The sequence below is a fragment of the Myotis daubentonii genome, chromosome X, assembly GCF_963259705.1.
Source record: "Myotis daubentonii chromosome X, mMyoDau2.1, whole genome shotgun sequence".
In the NCBI taxonomy this organism is placed as follows: Eukaryota; Metazoa; Chordata; class Mammalia; order Chiroptera; family Vespertilionidae; genus Myotis; species Myotis daubentonii.
Window position 1 is genome coordinate 99,034,367 of NC_081861.1, and position 6,211 is coordinate 99,040,577.

Below are 6,211 nucleotides of genomic sequence, written 5' to 3' on the forward strand. Positions count from 1 at the left end.
CCTCAACAAAATCCTAGCAAATCGGATTCAGCAATACATTAGAAAGATCATATTCCATGACCAAGTGGGATTTATTCCAGGGATGCAAGGATGGTTCATTATCCACAAATCAATAAATATGATATATCACATAAACAAACTATGAGACAAAAATCATATAATCACATCAATCGGTGCAGGAAAAGCATTTGACAAAATCCAACACCCTTTTTTGATAAAAACACTCAGCAAAGTGGGAATAGAGGGATCATACCTCAACATAAAAGCCCTATACAACAAACCTACAGGAAACATAATACTCAATGGGCAAAAACTAAATCCATTTCCCCTAAGAACAGGAACAAGACAAGGATGCCCAGTTTCACCACTCCTTTTCAACATAGTACTAGAAGTACTAGGCATTGCGATCATACAAGAATAAAAAAAATAAAAGGCATATAAATTCATAAAGGAGAAGAAAAGCAGCCCTTATTTGCATACGACATGATATTATACATAGAAAACCCCAAAGACTCCATTAAAAAACTACTAGACCTAATAAATGAATTTGGCAATGTAGCAGGATACAAAATTAACACCCAGAAATCTATGGCCCTTTTATACACCAATAATGAACTCACAGAAAGAGAAATGAAAAAAATAATCCAATTTACCATTGCACCAAAAAAATTAAGATATCTAGGAATAAACTTAACCCAGGTCGTAAGAGACCTGTACTCATAAAACTGTAGAACATTGAAAAAAAAAAAAGATAGAGGAAGACATAAACAAGTGGAAGAACATCCCATGTTCATGGATTGGTAGAATTGACATCATTAAAATGTCCATCCTACCTAAAGCAATCTATAGATTCAATGCAATACCTATTAAAATAGCAATGGTATATTTCAAAGATCTAGAACAAACTCTCCAAAAATTCATCTGGAATAAAAAAAGACCCTGAATAACCACAGCTATCCTGAGAAAGAAGAACAAAGTTGGAGGGATCACAATACCAGACATCAAACTACAGTGGGGCCTTGACTTACGAGTGTCCCAACTAACGAGTTTTTTGAGATACCAGCTGTCTCTCGGCTGATTTTTTCCATTGAGTTGATAGAGTAATTTGAGTTAACGAGCTCCTTAACGAGCTCGGTCTCGGAACAAATTAAACTCATAAGTCAAGGCCCCACTGTATATTACTAAGCCATGGTTCTCAAAGCTGCCTAGACCTGGCACAAGAACAGACATATGGACCATTAGAACAGAATAGAGGACACAGAAATTGACCCAAGCCATTATACTCAATTAATATTCTACAAAGGAGGCAAGAGCATACAATGGAGTCAAAAGAGCCTCTTTAATAAATGGTTCTGGGAAATTTGGTCAGATACATGCAAAAAAAAAAAAAGAAACTATATCACCAACTTACACCATACACATAAACAAACTCAAAATGGATAAAGGACTTAAATGTAAGACGTGAAACCATAAAAATCCTACAAGACTCCATAGGCAGCTAAATTGCAGACATATGTCATAGCAATATGCTTACAGACACAGATTCTAGGGCAAGAGAGACTAAGGAGAAAATAAACAAATGAGACTATATCAAAATAAAAAGCTTCTGCACAGCAAAAGAAACCATCAACAAAATAACAGAAAAGCCCACTGCACGGGAGAACATATTTGCCAGTGTTATCTCCGATAAGGACTTAATCTCCAACATTTACAGGGAACTCATACAACTCAACAAAAGGTAAATAAACAATCCAATCAAAAAATGGGCAAAGGACCTAAGTAGAATCTTTTCAAAAGAGGACACTCAGAAAGCCAAGAGACGCATGAAAACATGCTCAAAGTCACTAATCATCCGAGAGATGCAAATCAAAATGACAATGAGGTACTACCTCACACCTGTTAGAATGGCTATCATCAACAAATGAACAAATGACAAGTGCTGGAGAGGATGCGGAGGAAAAGGCACCCTCCTTCACTGCTGTTGGGAATCCAGACTGGTGCAGCCATTGTGGAAAACAGTATGGCGCTTCCTCTAAAATTTAAAAATGGAACTGCCATTTGACTCAGTAATACCACTTCTAGGACTATATCCCAAGAAAACAGAAACACCAATCAGAAAGGATATATGCACCCCTATGTTCACAGCAGCACAATTTACAATAGCCAAGATTTGGAAACAGCCAAAATGCCCATCAAGAGATGGGTGGATTAGGTTGCGTTGGTGGTATAGTGGTGAGCATAGCTGCCTTCCAAGAGATGAGTGGATTATAAAACTATGGTACATCTACACAATGGAATACTATGTTGCTATAAAAAAAAAGGAATTATTACCATTTGCAGCAGCATGGATGGAACTTGAGAGCATTATGCTAAGTGAAATAAGCCAATTGGAGAAAGATAAATATCACATGATCTTAATCTTATGTGGATCAACATAATTTGATGAACAAAAATAGATCCAGAGACAAATGGCACGGGAAGTGTAGGGTTAGGGAGCAACCAAACGACTTGTATGCATGCATATTAACATAACCAATGTTCACAGACACTGGGGTGGTGGGCACTTGCCTTGCGTGTGAATGCTGTTGGGGGGTCAATCAGGGAAAAAGGAGACATATGTAAAACCTTAGGCAATAAATTTAAAAAAAAAGAGCATGGAGTTTCCTCAAACACTTAAAAATGGAGCTGCCTTTTGACCCAGCAATCCCCCTTCTGGGAATATATCTTAAGAATCCCAAAACAGCCCTAACCAGTTTGGGTCAGTGGATAGAGCGTCAGCCTGTGGACTGAAAGGTCCCAGGTTTGATTCCAGTCAAGGGCTTGTACCTTGGTTGTGGGCACATCCCCAGTAGGGGGTGTGCAGGAGGCAGCTGATCGATGTTTCTCTCTCATTGATGTTCCCAACTCTCTATCCCTCTCCCTTCCTCTCTGTATAACATCAATAAAATATATTATAAAAAAGGAATCCCAAAACACCAATCAAAAAGAATATATACACCCCTATGTACATAGTAGCATTATTTCCAATATCTAAGATCTGGATACATCAATAGTTCCCATGAATAGGACCCATGAATGGATAAAAAAGCTGTGGTAAATTTACACAATGGAATGCTAGGTGGCTGTAAAAAAGGAGTTCTTACCCTTTGAGACAGCATGGATGGACTGGGAGACTGTTATGCTAAGTGAAATAAGCCAGACAGAGAAAGATAAATATCACATGATCTCACTCATTTATGGAATATAATGAACAACATAAATTGATGAATAAAAACAGATCCAGAGACAGAGACGCATTGATCACACCGTCAAACCTCAGAGGGAAGGTAGGGGAGGGTGGGGGTAAGGGGGAGAGATCAACCAAAGGACTTATATGCAAGCATATAGGCCTAACCAATGGACACAGACAACAGGGGGGTGAGGTATGAGTGGAAGTGTTGGGGGGTAATGTGGGGATAAGGACACATATGTAATAACTTAATCAATAAAGAAATTTAAAAAAAAATGACCTATTGGTGCATGGGTTGAAACTCAATCACTGAGCCACACTGGCCAGGCTAAAATTTCATTTCTTTATGAAAATATTCTACTGCCTCAGTTGTGTTTTTTCTCTTTGAAGTCAAAAGCTATACCTTATATAATTTTTATATCCCTTACCTCATTGTTTTTTAAACTACAGAGCAAAACCAATAAAATCAATATAGTGGGTCATAACCAGCATTAAAAAAAAATAAAATAGGTAACATCAGAGAACATTGTACATAATAAGGATAAAGTGCCAATTATCAATTTTTTTCATTCTTCTTCAATTGCTCATTTTAGTTAGCTCCTCCTGAGCATGAAGACCAGCAGCATGCAGCACCTTCCCATAGTAACCTTTTCCCTAACATCCTTTTAAGTGTGGAGTGCCACCAGTGTGCATCCTCCCTATGATAGGCTTACCTAAGAACCCAAAACATTTTTCCAACATATGTTGCTGGGTTGGCACTTTCCTATAGATGTTTTTTTTCTGTTATGTCCTCAGGGAGCTTTGTCATGAATTTTAAGGTACTACACCTCCTCATGGACGACTTCCCTAGCATTCCAGAGAATAATTTCTTCGGCTTCCCTTGAGAAATCTCGGCTTCCCACTGTGGCACCTGAGCTAAGTTATCCACCATCCAGTGAGCCAAAGTCATGCCCTTTCCAACAAAATCTTGTTATCTCTGTCCACAGGCAGGAGAAAGGGGGGTCGTTCAGATTATGCCCCTCCTTGGTTGCTGCATCTCAGTCCTAAAGGTAGTAACTTCTCCCTATATCTGCTTATTCCTATATTCATAAGCACTATCTGTATCCCTTGCTGCCTATTAACCACTACAATCCCTGTTATAATTAATAATTACTTATACTAAACTTCCCCATTCATATTTCTGGTTTCTGTCCCTTGATTGGGTACTGACTGACAAAACAAGTACTGTTTTGTGAAATTTTGGTTTCAGTTGTGTGTATGTACTAGGTCATGATTATTAAATCCATTTAGAAAGTTCTACCTCATGTATAATGAGAACTCAAACAAAATGAAGACAGGCTCTAAAAGTTGATTTAAGAAGGATAGGCATTTCTCAAAAGCAACATTTTGACAAAATAATTTAAAAGGATCCTGATAAGAAGTAAAAGCAGGTTTAAATAAGCCATTATGACCAAGCCAATAGCTCTTTCATCTCTTTAATTAAGTTATATTTGAGAAAATGTACAAAAGATGAAAGAGGAGGCATTTCGCAAATAATGATAATACAAAAACCACAGCACAATAACTCTAAGAATTGTATTAGGAAGACTAAAGCCCAGAGTAAAATAAAGGTTAGAGAAATACTAACAAAATGCAACATGGTTTATGAAAGGTAGGATCAGAACAAATAAAAACATGTAAAATGGATTAACTCTTTTGGGTATACATTATCATATTATCAGATAAGAAAGCAGAACTCTTATTTTGTTCCATTTTCTCTTTGAAGATATATAATTATAAAGCTAGGTAGGATAGAATAACATGGTTAAGAGAAAATTGAAGTACATTATGATAAGTGAAGAAAAGATATGATACATTATCATCTATGGTAAGAGAACATACAAGATGTTTTAAATAAATCAAACTTCCAAAAACAGATATATTATAAACTGAGAAACTGAAAGAAACTGCTACTAGTTTGAAAATAGGAGTGCTGGGACACCAGATATCAGGTTTTCTGGTTTTCTAAAAGGGAGGAAAGGTAAAAAACAACATAAGCTCAGAATGGTGAAAGTAGTACAAAGTGCCAGTAAAATTCTAGAATGAATTATAAAATAAATGGTACATGAATAATCTAGAAATGAAATTGGTGTTTAATAGTAGCAAGCACTAATCCAATATATCTACTATTCCCAAATTAAACTCTATTGGTTGGGTTCTTACACTGAAAGATAAAATGCATGATGGACTTATGGTGTATTTTGTTCAGTTAAGTATAACATAAATTTCTTATGATACCCCAAAGTTAGAGCAAGTAGGTATATTTGTAATTGATAGAATTCAAAGTAAAGAACAGGATACATGAATTGATATTAAGTTGGAAAAAAGTACCTAGGTACACATCAGTAAAAGCTCTATTCTTGGTCTTTTCTCGTCAACAATTTTAATAAAAATTTATGGACAGAGAAGGGATGCTTATTCAATCTGGGTTGGATAGTTAGAAGGATCCATAAGGCGATTTGGCATAATACAATGGTTCTCAATATTGTTGATCTCTGGAATACTTTACATTCTTTAAAAGTTTAGAGGACCTCAGGACATTTTTTATGCGGATTATATCAATATTAAATACTAGAGGCCTGGTGCATGAATTCATGCACATTGAAAGGAAATTAATTAGATGAAATATTTTAATATTGCTATTATAAAAGAAAGTAATACTACACTCTATAATAGAAGTGTCAACCAAATTCACGATCAACAATGACAGATGGAAACACATGGTGTGATTGGCGCCAGTGAGAGTTTTATAAATATAAACTTGCTTAATTAGAACTGCTTTCTGATTTAGCTAAAATTTTTCCAACCCTGTGAAGCACCCTAACTTCTCTTTCAGGTAATTGTCAGCAACACAGAAGTAAATATCAACATGAAGCAGATTATTATTGTAGATCACGCAGGGAGAACAAAAGGTAAAATAGTTAACTTCAGCAGTGTTTTACT